A 25,960-nucleotide genomic window follows, 5' to 3' on the forward strand; every position below is an offset into this window, starting at 1 on the left:
AATTCTCAAATCAAGTTATATATAGAAACATAACAATTAAATTGATTCAAATTTCATAAAATTATTGATTTAACTTAATCTCCTTACCTAATTCCTAAAATACCCGACAAAACCTCGACCTATGCCCCACAACATTCAAAATCCCTAAAACACTGAAATTCAAACTTTATCATATTATTCATCATAATCCCAAAGTAACTTTCACTAAAATTTTCCTAGATCTTGAATACCCTAAATAACCTATAAAAGCCTAAATATTTAAACTTACCCCAATTAAGGGTTGGTGCCCCGAAGCTCCAACTCGAAAACCCGCTCCAGTTAGATTGTATAGAATCTCCCCACAAATCTCCTGATAGTTTCCGTTCGTTAATTGGACTTAAGATTTAAGAAAATTTGAGGTAAGAGTGAGAATTGGCCTTACCCCAGGAGATATACCTACGTCGCTCTCACAACAAATCCGCTCTAGTAAGAATGTCGGTGGTAAAGATAGAAACCCGATGGTACTTTCCGTTTTCCGATCGGCTGAATATTGGATAAAAAATTGAGGAGAGTGGGAGAGAGGAGAGGGGGGACAAAGGACTGCAACAACAACATGAGGGGGGCGGCGGCTCTCTATAATTCCTGAGATTGAAATCTCAGGATTTACATCTTCCTCCCTTATGTATATCTTATATAATGATATAATATTATATTATTATTATATTATATTATATAATTATTAATAATTTAATTTATTTTTTAATTTTAATTTTTGTTTCGATCACTACATTCTCCCTTCTTTACAAAAATTTCTTCCTTGAAATTTGTTAACTATTATCGATCACATCCTTAACTCACGATTCCAGTCTATAGAAGAGTCGGTAGCCACACACATCGTGGCCCCGTCTTAAGTTTATTTTTTACCCTCACTTATGGCAGAGGAATACTGTGGTTACAATACTGTCTTTGGGAAATTACAATAACCATAACAAATTTTTTCCAAAGACTATCCATAATTAAAACTACAAACAACTAACTACACAACCTACTTTAATCCATTCATGTACAACCATACCCTTACTTGTCTAGCACTAACCCTCGCTGAACAGTTGTGAGTACTTTTGGCGTATTTTCGTTTCTAATTCTCAAGAAACCTCCTCAACTGCATGATTTCGCCACAAAACCTTTACTAATGGTATATCCTTAGTACGCAGTCCTGTATTTTCCGATCCAGAATCTAAACTGGTACCTCCTTATGTCACGTTCCGAACCTGGTAATGGGACCCAGGGGTGAATTAGTAACCTAACCCATCCCTATATCATACAAAACAACTATGATACAATACTGAATAAGGGTCCGACCCCGTGGGATTCTCGTGCACGCTATACACATTCACATACATGACATATACACAGCGGAAAGTGTGCTTTCTATACATACATTATACCATACCAGAGTCTATACAAAAGGAGTCTAAGCTCCATAATACAAAACATCAATTCGGGTGCTAGCCAAAACCCAAACGACAACTCGATATAGTCCTAGTATTTACACAAGTACTTCACGCAGTACATCGACCACTACGCTTCTAATACAAGGACACTAGTTCCAATTAATCGAAGGACCTGAAAACATGTGCGTACGATAGGGGTGAGACACCTCTCAGCAAGGAAGAATCAGGTTATATCGATGTGTGGCTTATGAGTGTTATCATGACATAAAACATACACAGTTCAATACAGTTCCAATATTTTCACAAACAAAGCAATACGATTTAGTGTCGTCACACCCTTCGGCCTAAGCTGGACTGTCTAATGGTATTTCACTCCCTTCGACAAAAGCCGAACTGTCTGGTGGTATTTCACACCCTTCGGCAAAAGTCGATGCCCCCGGTAACTTGGCATAGTATAAGCCCACAACGTTGAACCGATGTAGATCTAGTGTTTTCACACCCTTCGGTAAAAATCGGCCAATCTAGTGGTATTGCGCACTCTTCGGTAAAAGCCAGACATCAAAGCCTGGAACAATTCAAACCCCGTTCCTATCTCCTTTCATCAAAACACAACTCATGCATGTTCATATAACAATTCATTCCACACCCATTTGGTAATCTAAAAATTATAATTTTTCAAAAATACAGTTTAAACAAGTCAAGGCATGGTCATCTCCATAACACAATATATATCACAATATATCCATGGTTTTCCAACGAAACCAGAGATGCAACCCAATGCCTCATTTTTTCGAAAACTGTAACATGAAAATCCCGCAATTTCCACCTATTAGATTTCCCCAAATGAGTAACCAAAACACACACAGGACCGTGAACCACAGTTCTACCAAATCCGATTTAAAAAATAACCGATATAAACAGAATCCCCTTACCTTTCCCCAAAAATCCAAAACTCGAACTCTACGGGTCCTAAATAGCGAACCAAGTTCCCAAAACCTATAAATCACAGTACAAAACCTACTTATAATTCCATTCCCTACAAAACTACCAAAACGGAAATGAAAACGGAGTCTTACCTTGATTTTGGGTCAAAACCCGAAAACGCTCGAAACGAAGATCCGTTCCACAAATCTCGAAGAGAATCCTTCCCTAATTCTCGTACTAATATCAGATCGTCGATTCTAACAATGTATGACGAAGAAATCTAGAGAGAAAGTGTAATAATCCGAAAAAAAAATTATTAAAAAATAATAATTAATTAAAATAAATAAAATTAAGAGTAATTATTGATTAGTTAATTAGTTAAACATTATTAACTTGAATTAATTAAGTTAAGTAAAATGGTGATTATATATATATATATATATATATATATATATATATAAGTATATGATATAATATTATTATAATATATAATAAAGTTTACAAAAAAAAAGGGAAAAAGGAAGTTATAAGCTTCCTGCTAGGCGGATTGAATTGAAATCACCATTTCCAATTTGAAACAGAAGGCTCTAGATGCCTTTCCTTTCTCTCACTCTCTCCTTTCTCCGTCGTCTCTACCTCTCTCTCTCTCTCTCTCTCTCTCTCTCTCTCTCTCTCTCTCTTTTTCGCTCTCTCTCCTCAATTTCGTCGGCCTAACGAGCGCCGATCGAGAAATGAAAGGTGTCGTTGGATTCCTAACTCTGCCACCAACATTTCTACTGGAGCGAATTTGTTGTAGGAGTGGCGTAGGCACCATTCCTGAGGTAAGGTAACTTTCCCCTAATTTCTCAATTTCTTGTTAAATTTGCCGTTGAATCGGCGATCAGGCACTACCACAGGTCCTAGTCGTGATCGTTGTCATTTTGGCGTAGGTAATTTTTCAATTGGGGTTTTCTAAAACCCACTCCAAAGCGATAGTGAGATTTAAGAAATTTGGCAAATTAGTTATATTTGAGGGTATAACTATTTATTTGATATTTAAGAGTCTGGAAAATATTAAAATAATATTTTAGTTAGGGTTAATTTAATAGAATAAGGATTTTTTATTTAGAGCTCGGGTGAGCGCTGTAGGTATTTTTCAGGGTCCCTGTTGGCATTGTTCAAGAAATCAGGTAAGGAAAAATTATATATTAAATCAGATTTTATGAAATTAAAGATAACAAATTACGTTACATTATATGTATGTTTTGGTGTGAATTATAAAATGTCAACCATGTAAAATTATGTTTTCTACGCCTAGGACTACTTATATAGCTATGTATATGTGAAAGTAAACGAATGAAAGTGAAAAGTAATTTCTGAGGAATTATGTAAGAAATGAAATATATTTTCAGCATATAAATGTTAAATGTGGGTTGGCCCATTTTATAGGAATATGTATAAATTTTTACTGTTAAATTGTGTGGCATGAGATTCTATGCAAATATATGCTAAATGTATGAGATGCAGGCTAAGTAAGTAAAATATTAAGAATAAAATATGATATGGACAATGTTACTTGTGTATGTTAAATGCAACCATGTAAATGTAAGACAGCTGAAGGACAACCATATTAGCAGATTCTAGTACACTTCCGTGTAGACTAACTGATGACAATTAAAAGGAGCTGTAGACTAACTGATGATGACTAAAGACCAGCTGTAGTACGAATGAAAGAAAGGAAAATGCAATGAAATGACTATGAAATGACCATGATATGAAATGACAAATGTGAACGATGAAATGTTGAAGATCACATAAAGTGAAATGTAATGAAATGTATACGTTATGAACATGAATAGATGTGTGTGATTGAATAATGACAAAAAGGATAATATATTATGATACTAGAAGTATTTATGTACGTAAAATATGTTATGACTGGGCGGGGCGTACTCTTCACCTGAGGGCTTGCTGAGAAAGACGAGTGCATTAGTAGCTTCAGATGTGGCAGTAGCTGCATAACGTACTAGGACAAAGGAAACCTACTTGTATGGGTGGGTAGATTTTCTTATCCTTAGAGTCTTTGTCGGTAAGCTATTGTAGAACGGTGTGAGTACAAGATCAATCTAACACTTGAGGGTTTACTGAGTAAGATGAGTGCCCTGGTATGCTTTAGTAGTGACCTTAAGGTTACCTAAATATCAGAGCAGAGGGGTGCTACTTGTATGGATGGGTAATCACCCCTATCCTTGGGTAATCTCGTGGGTTAAATCTTTTGCATATGATTGATTAGGTTCAGAAAATGATTTTAGAAATTATGTTAACGATTTCAAATGTTAAATATTATATTGTTATATAAACTCATGTTAGCCACACACTGTTTTAATAAATTGTTTCTTCCCTTACTGAGATGTGTTTCACCCGAATATGAATTTATCTTTTTAAGGATTTCCTCAAGATTGAGCTTAGAGAGCTCGAGGTTTTATAACATTTTTGGAAAAATAGAAAGAGAAAAGGGTATTTTTTTTTTATGTTAATTTTGAGATGTATATTTTATGTTTTATGTTTTAAGTCTTCTAAGAAATGGATGGTTATGAAACATACTAATGTCTGTGAATACTGGAAGTGTAGGTTATGTTTTGGAGATATGTATATATGTGAATATAGGTGGATGTATGATTTATGTTAGAATGTAGATAGATGTAGAAAACTCTGGTATTATATTTATTGGAAGATTATAGTTATGTTTTCCACTATATAAATGATATTAGAATGTTGATTATCAGGTAAATGAATGGATTAGTAACACTCTGGCCCCACGTAGGGGGTCAAAGCGTTATAGAGAAAGTAGGGTTCGGAGAGAGAGAGAGAGAGAGAAAAAAAAAAAAACTTTCTTACTTAGCTAAGAAGCAACCCAAATGGATATTTATAGCACATTTGACTCCGCCAACCTTGTTGACAAGGTGGCATCTTCGTCGACGAGTCAACGAAGGGAGTTCTTCGATGAAGCGGTGGCCTCGTCGACGAGCCTTTGCATTTCATCTCCGAGCAACAGAAGGGCCTTCGTCGATGAACTCTGGCTTCGTCGATGAAGCCTGCTCAATTTTCCGTTGTGTCCTTTTCTTATTTATTTATTCCAGATCCCACGAATCAGGTTCTTACACCTTGTATGCCAGAGCATCCCCGATCTCAAACGACTCACAATTGATCACATGTGAGGGGTCTGGAACGTACCTCCTCAACATGGACATGTGGAACACATCGTGTATTCTAGACAGCGTTGGGGGTAATGCTATCCTATACGCCGTCGAACCAATCCTCCCCAAAATCTCAAATAGCCCAATGTATCTAGGGCTCAGCTTGCCTTTCTTTCCATACCTCATCACCCACTTCATCGGAGCAATCCTCGAGAATATCATATCACCTATCTCGAATTCTAACTCTCGTCAGTGAGTATCCGCATAGCTCTTCTGCCAACTCTGAGCTACTTTAATACTTTCCCTGATAAGTTCGACCTTTGCATAGGCCTTCTGAACAAGTTCTGACCCCAAAATATGCCGCTCACCTGCTTCATCCTAGTACAACGGAGATCGGCACCGGAGACCATACAAAGCCTCTTATGGTGCCATTTCAATGTTGGCCTGGTGGCTGCTATTGTATGCAAACTCAACCAACGACAGATATTGGATCCAAGTACCCCCAAAATCTAACATACATGCCCATAACATATTCTCGAGAATCTGAATGGTTCGTTTGGACTGTCCATCCATATGTGGGTGAAATTCAATACTGAAAGTGAGTTGAGTACCCAATGCTCCCTACAGACTCTTCCAGACCGGGAAGTGAACCGTGGATCCTGATCTGAAACGATGGACATGGGCACGCCATGCATTCTTACTATCTCCTAAACATAGAGTTCTGCCAGCTTATTCATGGAGTAACTGGTTCTAACCGGAATGAAATGGGCAATCTTCGTCAATCTATCAATAACTACTCATATGACATTCTGCCCATGCAACATTGAAGGCAATCTCAATACAAAATCCATTGAGATATGCTCCCACTTCCACATAGGGATGTCAAGTGGTTGAAGTGGTCCCGCTGGCCTCTAGTGTTCCGCCTTTACCTGCTGACATGTCAAGCATTGTCCCACAAATTTGGAAATCTCCATTTTCATGTTACCCTACCAAATTGATTCTCGCAAGTCTCTATACATCTTCGTGCTACCCGAGTGAATAGTATAGAGAGAGCGGTGAGCTACCCCCAGAATTGTCCTCTTTATCTCTGAATCGTCTGGCACACATAATCGAGTGTGAAATCTAAGAACTCCATCCTCAAAAACATTAAAGTCTGTGTGCTTCTCATCCTGTATTTTCTCTACAATCTCCATCAACTTTGCATCTTTTAGCTGAGTTGTTCTGATTCTCTTTCGTTAAGTCGGTTGAATCATCAAACTAGAAATGAACGCCTGATGATTCCCTTCTACCAACTCTACACCCAACCTCTCCAGGTCCATCACGATCTGGTGCGAAGCCATAACTGCTGAGACTAACGTAACCCTAGATTTCCGACTCAATGCATCGGCTACCACGTTTGCCTTTCCTGGGTGATAGATAATGGTGCAGTCGTAATCCTTTATCAACTCAAGCCATCTGCGATACCTCATATTCAACTCCTTCTGGGTGAAGAAGTACTTGAGACTCTTATGGTTAGTAAATATCTCACGCCTTACACCATAAAGGTAGTGCCGTTAGATCTTTAACGCAAACACAACTACTGTCAGCTCCAAGTCATGCATAAGATAGTTCTTTTCGTACTCTTTCAACTAGCGATATGCATACGCAATGAATTTCCCCTGCTATATTAGAACACAACCAAGTCCCTTCTACGATGCGTCACTGTAAATTACAAATCCACCCTCACCTGATGAAAGGGTCAACACTAGGGCAGTGACTAGACGTTGCTTCAACCCTTGGACGCTTTACTCACATTCGTCGATCTAGTCAAACTTCACATTCTTCCTCGTGAGTCGTGTTAAAGACCCTGATAATCTAGAGAACCCCTCCGCGAACTGGCTGTAGTATCCAGCAAGACCTAGGAAACTTCTGACTTCTTGCACATTCTTCAGCCTTGCCCAGTCAACTACAGCCTTTACTTTGCTCAGGTCCACTGAAATCCCTTCCTTGGATACCACATGACATAGAAATGCAACTTGTTCTAGCCAGAATTCACATTTCTTAAGTTTAGCAAATAACATCTTTTCCCTGAGCATCTGAAGTATTAGTCTCAGATGAGCTTTATGCTCCTCAGGGCTCCTTGAGTAAACCAGAATATCATCTATGAACACAATAAAAAACTGGTCTAAGTACTCGTGGAATACCCTGTTCATTAGATCCATGAATACTGCTAGTGCATTCGTAAACCCGAACAGCATAACCAAGAACATGTAATGGTCGTACCGAGTTCGAAAATCAATCTTCGATACATCATCTGATCTAACCTTCACTTGATGATATTCGGATCGCAGATTGATTTTAGATAAAATCTGTGTACCCTGAAGCTGATCAAACAAATCGTCAATTTGGGGTAATGGATACTTGTTCTTCACAATTACTTTATTAATCTCTCGGTAGTCAATGCACATCCTCATCGATCCGTCCTTCTTCTTCACAAACAGCACCGATGCACCCCAAGGCGATACACTCGGTCTGATAAACCCCCTATCTAGAAGCTCTTTTAATTCAACTGGAGTCATTCCGTATGGGGCTTTAGAGATTGGTGTTGTCCCTAGAATCAACTTTATTGTAAATTCAACCTCCCGATCCGGAAGCAACCCCGGTAAATCCTCTAGAAAAACATTAGAGAACTCCCTTATCACTGGGATATCTTCCAACTTGAGCTCCTCTTTCGGCACTTCCTTCACCATTGCAAGGTAACCCTGGCATCCCTCCAAAAGTAACCTATTCGCCTGAATAGCAGAAAGGATCTGTGGTGTCAAACGCACATACGACCCAACAAATACAGACTCCTGCTCTCTAGGAGGTCTAAATACCACCTCATTCCTATGATAGTCAATGCTCGCGTAGCTGGATGCTTGCCAGTCTATGCCTAGAATAATGTCAAAACCATGCATATCAAGGACTATCAAGCTAGAAGGTAGCACTCTCCCCTGAATCTCTACCGAACAATTCCTGATCACCTTGCTACATATTAACACTGACCATGTCGGTTTGCCCACTCTTAACTCAGTCTCTAACAGTTGAGCCTCTAACCCACATAGTTTAACAAATCCCCGAGACACAAACGAGCAGGTTGCACCTGAATTAAATAATACAATGGTACTATCTGACAGTATGCAAATAGTATCTATCCCCACATCGCCGGCATTCTCCGCATCACCCGGCGTAAGTGAGTACACTCGCACCTGAGCTGTACCCCGCTGGTGACCACCTCTGGGTGTCTAAAAACCTCCTCGATGCTATGGCTGCGGCGGCGCGTAGTTCAACACCGCGTGGCAATCTCGTATCCAATGTCTTGCCTCTCAACATCAGTAGCAGACAACTGGTCGTCCCCTGCACTTGCCTCAATGCCTCTGATGGCATTTGGAACAGATAGGACGTCGGGGACCCCTCTGATGGCTTCTGTACCCCATCTCCTATCACTGGACTGAGAAATTACCAGGCCGCTTCCATAAGCCCTAGCTAGTGCTGGTCTGAAACCCTTGAGGTAAGGGCCTCTTCTTCTGACTCGTTGCCCTCTCCTCCTTCTGGATATTGGCCTCAACTGCCATGGCTCGTCGACGTGGACGCGTGTCTCGTCGACGAGAATTTACCGAGGGGCTAATTTTAGGACCTGAATTTCATCGATGAGAGTCATGTGTTCATCGATGAACCTCCTTCTTGGTCTCGTCGACAAGTCCACGTGGAGAGCACTCTATATATAGCCAAATTCGAGTTTCAGTGAGGGAAATTCATTTTCTCTCTTTTCTTTCTCTCTCTAACTCGGTTCTCTCTCCTTCTCTTTACGATTCTTGCCCCGTTTGTCCCCGTTTCGACGATCAGAAGCTGCCACATTGATCTTGGGGAGATTCTCTACAAGTCTACTAGAACAGATTGTCGATTAGGGCAACTTGGGTACCATCCCAAAATCAAGGTAAGTAGATTATTTAGCTATTTTTTAGTATTAGCAGGTTTATTTGAGTTCATATTTTGTATTATATAAGAGTATACTGGTGTTTTGTGGAGTAAAATTAGGGTGTTATGTTTTCAGGATTAGAGTGTTTTTAGGACCCTACAAGCATGGGTTAAGGACCCCAATAGATATTTTCTAGGAGCCCACGTAAATTATAGTTTAGAAAATTATGATTATACAAGTTCAGGAAATATGAGTGATATGATCTTTTGGGGAATTTAGTGATTTACTGAGGAATTGGTATATATGTATTATTTCAGGATTTTGAGAATAGTACGTTTAAGACGTGAGAGTGGAATTGGAGGCAAGCCTCCCAGCCAGTTAGGTAAGGGAAATATGCTATGCTAGTAAATTCAAAAATATTATCAGTAAATTATAATATTTGTTTATTAAGGTACAGGGTATAAATTATACAGTTTTACAGATTTTAGAACATGAGTTTTATTAATTGTGTGGCCTAAGTAGATATTTGTTTAGTACAGAGTTTATATAGTTTTTCAGAATATTATGATTTATAGTGTTTTTGCATAGAAACATGTTTTACTAGATTTTATAGAATTATGAATTACAGTGTATATATAGACATATATTTTACAGACAAATATTTACCAGATATATATTTTACAAATATTATACAGACAAATATATTACAGTATTCATAGAATGCCATGATTTCCAAAACTATAACACTCAGACATTATAGATTATTTAGTCAAATATTACAGTTATTTCAGTCAGATATTACAATTATTTTAGTCAGATATTATAGTATTTTCAAATCATATTTATAGTGTTATGATTATTTTGGAATCATGATGAAAACAGTAGGATATCTATAGAAATAGTATATACAGTATTAGACCTTGATGAATCAAGTTATGTTCAGTTAGCAGAGCATGGTACTGTTATTAGTATAGATCAAAGTGCAATCACACATCTTAGATAGTGTGTGGATGGTTTCCGTCAACCGTGCTTAAAGGGATTGTAGACTCCTCAAAAGACTGGGTTGAGGTGACCGGTTTGACGGGATAGTTACCAGTTCCATGCCTAGGAGAGGTTGTAGTTTGGCCGGGCTGAGAATTGGTAGAATTACGGTTGACTTACCTAGTAGGCCAACCAGGATTAAGTCCTGCCTACTTACCGCACAATCCTATCATGAGGGGTTAAATCATGACGTACAGTTTTTCAGGGTAAACATCTCAATTATGTGTATGTATACAGATTTACAGAATATCAGCAGATATAGTATGATACTAGAAGTATGAAAAAGTAGAAAACTCAAATATTACAATTATACTTTAAATTATTATGGATGTAAATTATATTGTATATTGGTTTACTAGCTTTTACAATTTCAGATATTATCAGTATAGTATTTACAAAACTTAGTCGCCACACACTAGTAATAACATATTTCCTCTTATTAAGCATTGTCTCATCCTAGTGATTTTACATTTTTCAGGTGATCTAGCCAGGCGAGCAGATCAGGCTCGCAGATAGAGAGATCTTTTGTACTGCCCTGTTTATAGGGTAAGTGTATTCAGGGGATTGTATTTTTGAGTAGATGATACTAGGGTGATGTGTAAATATGTATGTATGGTTTAGAAATACTGGATTCTGGTATTGTAAATATGGGTATATGACTTTATGTTTTCTACTGCTTTGGTGTGTCAATTTGTATACAAGGATACCTCAGTGTCCATATGGGACCTAATATGTTATAACAGGTATTACAGGGGTATCAAAGTTATTTATATATAAAAAAAATGGTGAAATTTTTGGGTCGTTACAAATCCTGCTCTCTAGAGTCCCTTATGTTCTTTTTTCTAGCTTGCCGCACTATATTCCGCAGCATTGTTGAAGCATCAGCAACATCCTCACTAGAGGTATCCCCTCCAATCTCAATATCTTTTCCCCTAGAATCCCTCCTGTAAATAGAGTATAACCCAACTTAGAAATTTCACATTTAACATAATTAATGCAAATATGGAATTGATATAATATACATGTTCTAAGTTAATAATTCATATTCCGATCACAAAACCATTGAGGTAAAAATCTCCATCCTAATATTAACTTCGCACACATACGCACTAATGCTAACATTCCAACCTCAATTTTTTGAGTTCCGACCCCTCAACCCAAAAATGAAACCATCGATGGATTTACTACGGTTTTCTGAAACTCGCGACCAATTCAGAAAATCACAGGAGTCCGTCAAAAGATTTCTACTTCCAAGCTTCCAAACCAAAACCCATCTTAACCTACCCACTCCTATACTTATCTTATCTCAACCTATACTTTGATAATTATCAATCCTCAAAGTCTATAGAACCTATCAAACCTAGGCTCTAATACCACCTGTAACGACCCCGACCACAACATGAGCCCAGGGTGCTACTTTAATGACGTCAATGTACCTGATACCTTATTCATCATATATGAAATACACATATACACAACGAAAATAAAATATAAAATCCTCAAATTACATTACCAGATTTCTAACTATCTTTATACACACATATCTCCATTTTCACATAATTACATCCCATAAAACTATACAAAAATAAAAATTTTGTCCATACACACTACCTACATAATTTACACCACTAGCCCAGCTCCTTAAGCCTGCTAGACCCACTCTTTAGGATTTCCTGAAAAGAAAGTTTGTAAAGCAGGGGTGAGGCAACACTTAGAAAGGAAAAGACTAAGTTAATATCAGTGTGTAGCAGACATGCATTTAGGCACAACTTCGCAAGTATATGCAACTCCAGCTGCTTGTCCGATTGCCCTTACACAAGAGGGTAGATTCACCTCACGTAGGCAAATCAGACAAGATTATCCTACACCTGTGACAACTCGAATAAAATGTAATTTAAATAATAAAGAGAAAAGGAAATTATCAGAGAACTCATCGACGAACACAGGGGATTCGTCGACAAGGGTTTAAGAAAATTCGTCGATGAAGACTGAATTTCGTCAACGAAGAGATACCGAGACAGATTTTGAACCAACTGAATTTCGTCGATGAGGACTGAATTTCGTTGACGAAATTAATGAAGGATTCGTCGATGAATGACGTGGCTCATCGACGAATCTAGTTCTATAAATAGCAAAAATTTGAATTTTTGACTTCACGCTTTAGCTAATTCACTCCTCTCTCTCTCTCTCTCTCTCTCTCTCTCCTTCGGCTCTCTCTCTCTCTCTCTCTCTCTCTCTCTCTCTCTCTCAACGATTTTGGGCTGAATTTACGCCGGATCGACTGTTTGAAGCCACCACGACGCTTTTGGGGAAGTTCTCTCCAAATCTGTCAGAGCAGATCGTTGGTGAAAGCAAATTGGAAATCATCCCTAAGTTGAGGTAAGACTTTTTAAGTCAAATTTGATCTTATGGTAGTTATAGGAAATGATATATGCATGAAAATACTGAAGTTTAGTACTGAGAGTTTTTAGTTTTAGGATATTGATCACGAAATCCTACGAGGGTTAAACCAGGATATTTTAGGGGCTTTCTCAGTAGTCAGGTAAGGGAATAAACTAAAGCAGTCATTTTCATGTAAATTATTATATATGTGAGAAAAGTTGAAAAGCATGTATTATAGCTATAAATTACGGAAGAAAAGTATGTTTGAGAAATATACTACTGATATGTTGAAATGTATATATATGTATGAGATGTTAGAAAATACGATCTTAAAATGCAATGTATGGTTTTATACAACAAATGTGTGGCATGAATATTATTTTACGTGGGAAAATATTATGATATGATAATGAAATGAATGCGGTATGATTTGAGAAGTTACGGAAGTATACAGTACATTATGATTCTGATAAATGCATGATAAAATGATTATTTTTAGAATGGTGTATTTATGATTTCGGCGCGAGGCCATATTTATGTATTATCAGCACGAGACCGTAATTATGAAACGTTCGACCCGAGGCCGCTATATTATCATGTACTATATGTTATCAAAACTCGGATGTTAGTTTAGTTCAGTTCAGGAGCACGATACCGTAACTTATAGATTAGATGTTTATGATCAGATTAGTGCTAACCACCCCACGAGAGGGTGGGAGATGAATAATCGATGTGGCTTTCAGTAGAGTGTGGACGTGCACCTGGCAGTCCGGACCAGGGTGTGGCGGGCTCATCGTACTTACAGACATATTTAACTCGGCAATGGTCAGCCAGCTATTGTCGGGTCCCGCCTTCGAACTGTACAACCCATCATGGGGGGTAATACATGACATTAACTAACTATTAATCTTGGGTATGTTTTCAGTATTATCAGTTATAACAGATGTTTCATGTACGATGTGATATGGTTATCCAGTATGATACGATGAATGTTTACAGAAATATGAAAACAGAAATATGAAATGTACGGTATATGTATAATTGTATTAAATATTCATGTTGTCACACAGCTGTATTTAGTTTATTTTCTTTTACTGAGAAGTGTCTCACCCCCGAATATTAAATAATTTTCAAGAAACCTAGAGAGACCGGCAAGTTAAGGCCGTCGTTGAGTGATTGGAGCTTCCCTACTAAAAGGGTAAGCGTTGAACTAGGATCAGGAGATTTTTGTTATATGATCCTAGTGTTATTTTGACTTTTTGGAGGTTGTATATAATAACAGTATTTTGATGATATAGAAAACTCTAGTATTATGTTTTATGGTTGGATGTTTGAGATTTTTTATACTTACTGCTACTTAGGTTTCCGCTATGATTGATAGGTGTCCCCGTTACCCACGGGTTCGGGTCGATTTTTCTATTTATTATGTTACAATTTATGTTAAGAAATTGAGGTCGTTACATTTGGTATCAGAGCCTAGGATACTAGGTTATGTAGACTCTAAAGTGCAGCAGTAATAATACCAGAGTATAGGATAAGGGAATTTGAGGTCTGATTTTGTAGTCTAGATGCAGGACTTCCGTGGTGGTTTGTGTAATTTTCCTGGGGTGACAATTTCAGGAAAGTCATTGTAAACTATCGTCGGGTTGAGTATTTAGGTTGCAGGATTGAACCTTAAATTAAGATCAGGAGAGGTGAATTAAATAGGAGAATATACCATATGAGTTGAGTGATAGGTATTGAGAAGGAGGTTTTGAGTTAAGCTACATGTTTTTCAGGATGGACCCTGGTGATAATAGTGCCCACGCCAGTGGGAGTGAGGGTGCTGGACCCTCAGGCGTTGCGGGTAGTGATTCAGATGCCGTTTTACGTAGCGTGGCATAATAGGTTATGACAGAAATTGCTAGGAGTTCGAAGGAACCAGGTGGTCCATCGGCGGGCCACGGTAGTTCGATTGAGAAGTTTATTAAGATAAGTCCTCTGGCTTTCTTAGGAGGGACAGATCCTGCAGTTGCTGAAAATTGGGTGCAGGAGATAGAGAAAATATTTACAGTGCTGCAGTGTTCAGAGGAGCAGAAGGTGTTGTTTGCCACCATAGACTAACTCGGGAGGCCGAGAGATGGTGGTCAGCAGTAAGACTTTTAGAGCAGCAGATGACTATACCCGTGGAGATGACGTGGGAGCGGTTTAAAGAAATATTATTCGACATGTATTTTCCAGCCTTGTCTAGGGAAGCTAAGATTGCGGAGTTCCCGAAATCTGAAGCAGGGACAGCTGTCAGTACAGCAGTATGCGGCGAGGTTCATCAAGTTATCCTGCTTCGCCCGTACATTATTCCAGATGAGACAAAGAAGGTACGGAAGTTTGAAAGAGGCCTGAGGAGAGAAATATACAAGCAGGTATCGATACTGAAGTTGTAGGACTTTGCCGAGTTGGTTGACTGAGCCACTATAGCAGAGATTGGTGAACGATTGGAAGCTGAAAAGCAAAGGCAGAAGAAGAGATTCATACCTTCTGGTTCCCAGCAGAGGGCTAGACGTGGTTCATGGAAGAGAGGTGGCTATTATAGAGACCAAAGACAGAAGATCGGAAATCGCGGTTTCCAGGGTGTGCAACCATCTCCAATCTGCCCATCTTGCGAGAAGAGACACCTAGGGGAGTGTTGTGCAGGGCGAAGTGTCTGCTAAAGGTGCTGGGAGCCAGGACATATGATGAGGGAGTGTCCGACATAGATTGGTGCTGCTCCTGCTCCTAGACCTGCACGAGGAGGTTACCAAGCGCCATGTGGAGGCCAGCAGAGGAACATGGCCCTAGCCATAGTTTTTGCTTTGACGCCGGGCGACGCTAAGGCGACCGGTGACGTAGTGACAGGTACTGTTAATATGTTTTCATTTAAAGTTATTGCACTTTTTGATTCTAGTGCCACATACTCATTTGTGTCCTTGGGGTGTGTTAAATTATGTGGGGGCGAAAACACAATCATTAGATATTGAACTGTTAGTGGCTATACCGACCGGGTTAGTGGTGAGATGTAGTAGGATGCTCCGTGGTTATCCAGTTGATGTTTAGGAGAGAGTTTTATCTACTGATTTGGCGGTGCTGGATATGCACGGGTTTGACATTATCTTCGGCATGGATTGGCTAGCAGTTAATTTTGCTCTTATAGACTGTCGTGCAAGAGAAGTGATATTCAGACCTCCAGGGAAACTAGAATTCAGATTTACAGGGTCACAAGTGTAATCCTTACCTCAGATGGTCTCAGTTGTTCAGGCAAGGAGACTGCTCTAGAATGGTTGTTTGGGATTCGTGGCTTTTGTGAAGGAAATGTCAGAAAAATGAATTAAAGCTTATTAATACGCCAGTGGTGAAAGAATTTACGGATGTGTTCTCAGATGAATTACCAGGTTTGCCGCCTGATCGTAACGTAGATTTTCCCATTGATCTACTTCCATGTACAACGCCGATCTCTAAGGCACTATACCGAATGACACCAGCAGAGTTGGCAGAACTAAAAAGATCAGTTACAGGATTTGCTTGATAAAGGTTTCATACGACCTAGTGTATCTCTGTGGGGAGCTCCAGTACTATTCGTGAAAAAGAAGGACGGGTCCATGAGGATGTACATAGACTACAGAGAGATTAATAAAGTGACTATCAAGAACAAGTATCCTCTACCCCGTATCAATGATTTGTTTAACCAGCTCCAGGGTACACAGGTATACTCCAAGATCGATCTTAGATCAGACTATCATCAGGTAAAGGTGAGAGCGGAAGATGTATCGAAGACGGCTTTCAGGACCAGGTATGGGCATTATGAGCTTCTAGTTATGCCATTTGGTCTGACGAATGCTCCTGTGATATTTATAGATTTGATAAATAGGATTTTTCATCTGTATTTAGATCAGTTTGTTGTTTTTTTTTTGATAATGTACTGGTCTATTCGAGGAGCTATGAAGAGTATGAGATACATTTGAAGTAGGTTTTGCAGATGCTCGAGGAAAAGAAGTTGTATGCCAAATTCAGTAAATGTGACTTCTGGTTCAAAAAGGTTGTATTTTTGGGGCATGTTATCTTAGAAGACGGAATTTCTATAGATTCCAGTAAAATTGAGGCAGTAGTGAATTGGGCTAGACCGAGGAAAGTTTAGGAGATCAAGAGTTTCATGGGGTTAGCTGGTTATTATCGTCGTTTTGTCAAGGAGTCCTCAGCTTTGTCAGGACCTTTGACACGACTGACGAAGAAGAATGCTAGATTTGAATGGGACGACAGCTGTGAGCAAAGTTTTCAGGAGCTGAAGTAGAGGTTAGTCACAATACCGGTATTGATCATCCCGTCTGGGGGTGAAGGTTATACTATCTACAGTGATGCGTCCTTAAAAAGACTTGACTGTGTGTTGATGCAGCATGGCAGGGTAGTGGCATATGCATCCAGACAGTTAAAAGAATACGAAAAGAACTACCCTACCCATGATCTTGAGTTGGTTGCAGTGGTACACGCGTTGTAAAATTTGGAGGTATTACCTGTACGACGAGCAGTGCGAGATTTTCTCTGACCACAAGAGTTTAAAATATTTCTTCACCTAGAAGGAATTGAATATGAGACAGAGAAGGTGGTTAGAGTTGATTAAAGATTTTGACTGTACAATTAGTTACCACCTAGGGAAAGCAAACGTGGTAGCTGATGCACTAAGCAGGAAGTCTGAGGTATCAGTGTTGGTAGTTAGGGAGATCCAACGCCTGATCATGATAGATTTAGAGAGACTTGGCATTGAATTGATAGAGAGTAATACTCAAGTAGGTATCGCCAGCCTAGTGGTACAACCTACGCTACAAGAAAGAATTAAAGCTGCCCAGAAAGAAGATCTAAAATTGGTAGAGGTGATGGACAGAGTGCAGAGTGGTCAGGGAGAGGAATTCTGCATTTCTGATGATGAAGCTTTGCGGTTCCGTTCCAGACTGTGTTCCTACTAATGCTGACATTAGGAGGACGATTTTAAATGAGGCTTATAGATCTTTGTATACAGTTCATCTCGGTAGTATGAAAATATACAGAGATCTGCGAAAGTTTTACTGGTAGAGTGGTATGAAGAGATAAATTGCCGAGTATGTAGCCTAATGCTTGACGTGCCAGCAGATAAAAGCTGAGCACTAGAGGCCGGCAGGCTAGTTGCAGCCGCTATTTATCCCAGAGTGGAAGTGGGATCATATATCTGTGGATTTTGTCTCAGGGCTACCGTTGACATCGCATGGTCAGAATGCGATTTGGGTGATAGTAGACCGGTTGACTAAGTCTGCCCATTTTTTCCCTATCAAGATCAGCTATTCCCTCAGCCGTTTAGCGAAGATTTATATTCAGGAGATAGTTCGTTCTCATGGGGTACCTGTATCTATTATGTCAGATCAAGACTCGCGATTCACGTCACGATTTTGGAAGAGCTTACAGGAGGCTCTGGGGTCTCAGTTATCGTTTAGCACGACATTTCATCCTTAGTCAGACGGACAGACTAAGAGAATGATACAGATACTAGAAGATATGCTTCGAGCATGCGTTTTAGACTTTGGGGGTAGTTGGACTCACTTCATGTCACTGGTAGAATTCGAATATAATAACAGTTACCAATCCAGTATTGACATGACACCATTTGAGGCACTGTACGGTAGAAGATGTCGATCTCCTTTGTATTGGGAAGAGATAGGTGAGCGGCGAGTTGTGGGACCAGAGCTGGTATAGTAGGCGTACGATAAGGTTCAACTTATCAAGGAAAGAATCAGTGCAGCTCAGAGCCGACAAAAGAGTTATGCCGATCATCGCCGCAGGAATTTGGAATTTGATGTGGGTGGTCACGTATTTTTGAAAATAGCTCCATTGAAAGGAGTTATGAGATTTGGTAGAAAGGGTAAACTTAGCCCTAGGTTTATCAGTCCGTTTGAGATTTTAGAGAAAGTGGGGCCGGTGGCCTATAGGTTAGTTTTACCGCCTTTATTATCCAAAATACATGATGTATTTCACGTATCTATGTTGAGGAAATACGTCCCAGATCCTTCTCATATTATTAGCTATGGTGAGTTAGAGCTCAGTGATTCACTTGTTTATGAGGAGGTACCAGTGCAGATTCTGGACAGGAAGGAACAGGAACTACGTAGTAAGAAGATTCCTCTGGTAAAAGTTCTGTGGAGGAATCATGCGATAGAAGATGCTTCTTGGGAGCTCTATGAGCAGATTAGACAGAAATATCCGCAATTATTTCAAGAAGTTTAAAGGTAATTAGAAAATGTAAGTAATATGTAGTTTTTTTTTTTTTTTGCACGTACATGTAATACTTTAGTTAGTATGTGGTATTTTAGTTTTGGGGAATATTTTCTTTTGGTATATGTGATCTCCCAAGACTTGAGATGTAACCATGGTATTCCTTCGGCACAAGTGTGGGTAAGTAATAAAATAAATAAATCATTTTGCCTAAAAAAGGATGATGAATTATATAAGTAGTAAATTTCGAGGACGAAATTTTATAAGGAGGGGAGAATGTGACAACCCAAATAAAATGGAATTTAAATAATAAAGAGAAAAGGAAATTACCAAAGAACTCGTCGATAAAAACACAGGAGATACGTCGACGAGGGTTTAAGAAAATTCGTCGACGAAGACTGAATTTCGTCAACGAAGAGATACCGAGAGAGATTTTGAACCGACTGTATTTCATCGACGAGGACTGAATTTCATCGACGAATGACGTGGCTCGTCGACGAATCAAGTTCTATAAATAGAAAAAATCTGAATTTTTGACTTCACCCTTAAGCTAATTCACTCCTCTCTCTCTCTCTCTCTCTCTTCTTTGGCCCTCTCTCTCTCTCTTTTTCATTGATTTTGGGTCGGATTTATGCCGAATCGACTGTTTGAAGCCACCACGAAGCTCTTGGGGAAGTTCTCTCCAAATCTTTCAGAGCAGATCGTTGGTGAAAGCAAGTTGGAAATCATCCCTAAGTTGAGGTAAGACTTTTTAAGACAAATTTGATCTTATGGTAGTTATAGGAAATGATGTATGCATGAAAATACTGAAGTTTAGTATTAAGAGTTTTCAGTTTCAGGGTATTAATCAGAAAATCCTACGGGGGTTAGACCAGGATATTTTAGGGGCTTTCTCAATAGTCAGGTAAGCGAATAAACTAAAGCAGTCATTTTCATGTAAATTATTATATCTGTGAGAAAAGTTATTTCTGAAAAGCATGTATTATAGTTATAAATTACGGAAAAAATGTACGTTTGATAAATATACTGCTGATATGTTAAAATATATAAATATGTATGAGATGCCAGAAAATACGATTTTAAAATGCAATGTATGGTTTAATACAGCAAATATGTGGCATGAATATTATTTTACTTGGGAAAATATTATGATATGATAATGAAATGAATGCGGTATGATTTGAGAAGTTACGAAAGTATACAATACATTATGATTCTGATAAATGCACGATAAAATGATTATTTTCAGAATGACGTATTTATGATTTCGGCGTGAGGCCGTATTTATGTATTATTGACACGAGGTCGTATTTATGAAATATTCGACACGAGGCCGTAGTTATGAAATGTTTGGCACGAGGCCGTAATTATGAAACGTTCGGCACGAAGCCGCTATATTATCATGTACTATATATTATCAGAACCCGGATGTTAGTTTAGTTCAATTCAGGAGCATGGTACCGTAGCTTATAGATCAGATGTTTATTATCAGATTAGTGCTAACCACCCCACGAGGGGGTAGGAGATGGATAGTAGATGTGACTTTCAGTAAAGTGTGGATGTCCACCTGGCAGTCTGAACCAGGGTGTGGCGGGTTCATCGTACTTACATACATATTTGACTCGGCAGTGGTCGGCCAGCCATTGTCGGATCCTGCCTTCGGGTTGCACAACCCGTCATGGGGGGTAATACATGACATCAGCTAGCTATTCATCCTGGGTATGTTTTCAGTATTATCAGTTATAACAGATGTTTCATGTACGATATGATATGGTTATCTAGTATGATACGATGAATGTTTACAGAAATATGAAAATAGAAATATGAAATGTACAGTATATGTATAATTGTATTAAATATCAATGTTGCCACACAACTGTATTTAGGTCAGGGCCACCGTTGAGTGATTAGAGTTTCCCTACTAGAAGGGTAAGCGTTGAACTAGGATCGGGAGATTTTTTTTATATGATCCTAGTGTTATTTTTGACTCTTTGGAGGTTGTATATAGTAAAAACATTTTGATGATATAGTAAACTCTGGTATTATGTTTTATGGTTGGATGTTTGAGATTTTTTATACTTACTGCTGCTTAGGTTTCCGCTGTGATTGACAGGTGTCCCCGTTACCTAAAGGTTCGGGTCGACTTTTCTATTTATTATGTTACATTTTATGTTAAGAAATTGAAGTCGTTACAACACCTCTCAGCACAGATGTGGGTGCACACGGCCACATCACAAATCACTAGCAATGGTACCGTGCCTACAACTCACTGGTCCTCAGAGTTCTTAGAGCATATCATGCAATTTAGATAATAGAAATCACCATTTAAAATATCAATTCACATATATTTCCTACTATTCCAAAATCTTGGCCCCCGGCCACAAAATACAAACCAGCTTATAATCGTCAATTAAAACTCGGCCCCCGACCATCAAATAATAATCTTGGCCCTTGGCCAATCAAACAATACTTAGCTACTAGCCGTTATTTCAAAGTCCTGCATTATTCACAAGCAGTTCCAGTATTTTTCACAACAATTCCAGTATTTCACAAACGATTTCAGTATTTCACAAACAATTCAGTATTTTAAAATTTCCAACCCATTCAGATCATTTGTCACACAATTTCACATTTAAAAGCACTCATATATATATTCAACTATCTACCGTTCATTTTATACAAAATTACGTATCATATATCCTAATTTTTTAAAATGAATTAATCCGAACAGGGTTTTCGAAAATAACCTCCGAATTCTAAAATCAAGTTTTATATATTAAAATAACAATTAAATTGAATCAAATTTTATAAAATTACTGACTTAACTTAATCCTCTTACTTGATTCTTAAAAAGCCTGATAAAACTTCGACCTACGCCCCATGGCGTTCAAAACTCCTGCGATCCTGAAATTCAAACTTTATCATATTATTCATCACAATCCCCAAAGTAACTTTCACTAAAATCTCCATTAATTATGAATACCCTAAATAGCCTATAAAAGCCTAAATTATTAAACTTACCCCGATTTAGGATTGGTGCGCCGGAGCTCCAACTCGAAAACCCACTCAGCTAGATTGTAGAGAATCTCCCCACGAATCTCCTAACAGTTTCCGTTCGCTAATTGGGTTTAAGATTTAAGAAAAATTAAGGTAAGAGTGAGAATTGACCTTACCCCAATTGATATGTCTACGTCGCTCCCACGACAAATCTGCTTTAATAAGAATGTCGGTGGTGAAGATAAGAACCCAACGGTACTTTTCGTTTTCCGATCGGCCAAATATTAGAGAAAAAAATGAGGAGAGTGGGAGAAAGGAGACAAGGGACGAAGGACTACAACAGCAACGGGAGGGGGGCGGCGACTCTCTGTAAATCCTGAGATTTCAATCTTAGGATTTACATCTTCCTTCCTTATGTATATCTTATATAATAATATAATATAATACTATTATTATATTATATTTTTTTATTAATAATAATTATTTAATTAATTTTTTATTTTTTTATTTTTATTTTTAATTGTTTTTTTATCGCTACATATGTAGTAGAAAAACTCCCTTCATGTTTCTTCTATCTTATTGATGGACATTTTTCTCAATCCATAACTTTTTATTTTAAAAAGTATTCAACATAAAAGTTGTGGAATTTTCTCTTAACTTTCTGTTGATATCAAGAATGTCCAATTTGAAGTTTTATAGTAAAATTAATATCCAAAAAACTGAAGGGTGTTGGCGCAGAAACGCCCCAACAGCCATAAAACAGCTAGTTTTGGTTTTAGCCAATAAATATCAACCTTAAGCACTTGTAAAAGATGAGAAAAAACCCCTTGGAAGTATATTTTCTTATTATTTGTTTCTTTCTCATTTTTTATACCCCTTTGTGTTTTAAATTTTATATTTCTCCTACTGTTTCATTTTGAAAATTCTTCATAAGAAAAAATCTCGTGGGTTATTGAAGAAAACTTGGAGCACATATCAACTCATATATTCTTACTTCAAAGACTTCTTTTTTCTTGAGGGAATTTTGTTTTAAAAGGCTTAAGCATATATTATCTTTTGTATTTATATATTGTGCTTAATAGCCCTTTTATTTTCATGTTTTTCAAAGACCAAAATTTCTCATCTACTCTTCATTTGAAAATCTTTTTGGAGAAAAATATTTTGGGGGGTATTGTTTTAAACAGGCTTGAGCATGTATATTCAAGTTTATAAATATATATTGCTTGACAGTCTTTGTATAAATTTTAAAGTTTAAATTTCTCATATACTCCTTTTATTTGAAAAAATTATTTTTGGGGAAAAACCTTTTAAATGTTTATAGGAGGGCTTAAACTTATATTCACTTTCATAATATATAGCTTGAAAGCCTACTAATTATTTTGAAAATCAAAGTTTATATTTATCCTACTCTTCTTGAATATCTTTTCAGAGAAAAATATTATTGGGGTTTTATTTGAAAAGACTCAAGCTTATATATATATATATAGGTTGAAAGCCTTATTTTTGAAGGTCAATCATTTGGGAAAGAAATCACTTGTTTCTCCTATTCTTTTATTTGAAAAATATCTTTTTTGGAGAAATTCTTTGGGGTATTTAAGTAAGCTTTGAGCATGTATTAATTGATATACATTTCGCTTGATAAAATTCTTGAGAAAAGGCTAGAGCACATATTCAATTGAATATATTTTGCTTGGAAGTATTTTAGTTTTTAAAAGTGTTAAAAAATGTCATTTTAAAAAGAAATTATTTTCCATACTCTCACATTTTATTGAAAAATATTTTTGAGAAAAAAATCATAATTCTATTGAGCTTCATTTTTGAATCATTTGAGAGTGCATATTAGAGCTTTCATTGTGCACATCTCTTCTTATTTGAGAAACATTCTCTTTGTATGCAATTTTTTTTTTTTTTTTATTGTTGTATTCTCGGCGTGTGGTCAGAAGAGGATTGCACTAGCCTGTAACGTGCACCAAATTGGTTCAGACCCGGTTAGGAGAACTAGGAGTATCGTCCTGTAAGGTGTAGTTGTAGATTGTGGCTCAGTCCCGAAATTTGAGCTGGAGTTTACCTCGCCCTGTAAAGAGAGGTTGTAACGGTGTCGCTCCACCTGGTAAGTGAGTAAAGATAGTAGAATCCTCTAAACTGATTTGACTTGACGTGGGGACATAGGCAGGATTGATCGAACCTCAATAACAAATCTTGTGTGTGTGTGTGTGTGTGTGTCTCTCTCTCTCTCTCTCTCTCTCTCTCTCTCTCTCTCTCTCTCTCATTTAAATTCCACACTTTAATTTCCACATGTGTATGAATTTTTATTTATTGTCATTCTTATTTTTCATACGCACTTTAATTCTTAAATGAGATTTAATGTGGTGAATCGGTGAAATTTAAACTAGCAAAATATTTTTAAATCCTAATTCACCCCCCTTTTGGGATCACACCATAACTCTCATGCCTTCTAAGAACACAGCTGTAGGAGACAGACGAGTACGCGACATGCTACCATTAGTGTACATGATCTACGTTGAAATTGGTAATATCATAAACAAACTTGAGAGTTCCCTTAAGGGCACTAGATGGAATGGTGTCTCAAAATTTTGTAAGGGTATAATTTTCGACACAAAGGATGATTTGATACACTCTGTGCGTGTGCACCATGTACAAATACACCACAGCTTCAAGGTGGTACAATCGATCCCAACAACATGGGTTGTTAGGTGTAATGTAGACAAGAGTTGCGCTTAGAGGTTGCATGCTTGTTGACATAGGAAACAGGGGCTGTTTGAAATTATATAGTACAGAGGTCCCCACACATGCATCAATAAGACTCTTTCGTAGAACTACTCACAATTGAAGTCATCCTTAGTTGCGGACGAAATAACTAAAATTATCAAGAGTGATGTTAGTGCTTCAATTGCAGTTTTATAGGCACACATGAGGTCAAAGCATCAATATCATGTATTGTATAGAAAGGTATGACTTAGGAAGTAACTGGCAATTGCGAGGATCATATCTTGCCAAAGTGGATACATTTTATGTGTGAGTCAAATCTTGGACAAAGGTGAAGTGGGCATGGAGAGATATTCCTTATGCTAACAACTTTGCAGTGTTGACATGTGTTTTTTGGTCGTTTCCAGCCTCGATTAAGAGATTTTGTTATTGTCCTTTAGTTTTTTATATGGATGAAACGTATTTATAGAGGAAGTACAAAAGGAAATTACTAATTGCAACGACATCTAATGCAAACCAATAAATATTTTCTATAGAATTTGCAATAGTTATGAAGGAGAGTCTATCAACATGGTCCTCGTTTCTTCAGTGCATTTGAGATGAAGTGACTGACTGCGATGATTTGTGTCCTCGTTTATTGGTGTTATTCGTCATAATGTTGATTGGCAATTGCCTCATGCATACCATAGGTTTTTCTTGCAATTCACCCACAACTGTCATTGTACAAATGACGTTTTATTACATTACGCAATACTTCGGTGCCTTGTGAGAGGCGTCTTGACAAGTGATGGAGTCGGAAAATGGTTACACCCCACATTAGTTGTTGCAAATGCAAAAGAGGGAAATGAAGTATGCTGGCTATGAAATTATAAACTTTCATATTAAAAGGGAATTGTTCAGTATTTGAACTATACCTTGCCAACCAAATAAGTATCGAAATGTTCAAATCGATGACGTAAAGGAACGATGGTGTACAAGTGGAAAGTGGCAAAATCTACACTACTCTTGTGCGCATTTGTTAGTTATGTGTGGATTGAGGAGATTGGGGTGTGGTCGCCATGTTGACCCTCATTTCATGAAGATGGAGCATTATGCTA

This window comes from Malania oleifera, chromosome 10, assembly GCF_029873635.1.
Source record: "Malania oleifera isolate guangnan ecotype guangnan chromosome 10, ASM2987363v1, whole genome shotgun sequence".
In the NCBI taxonomy this organism is placed as follows: Eukaryota; Viridiplantae; Streptophyta; class Magnoliopsida; order Santalales; family Ximeniaceae; genus Malania; species Malania oleifera.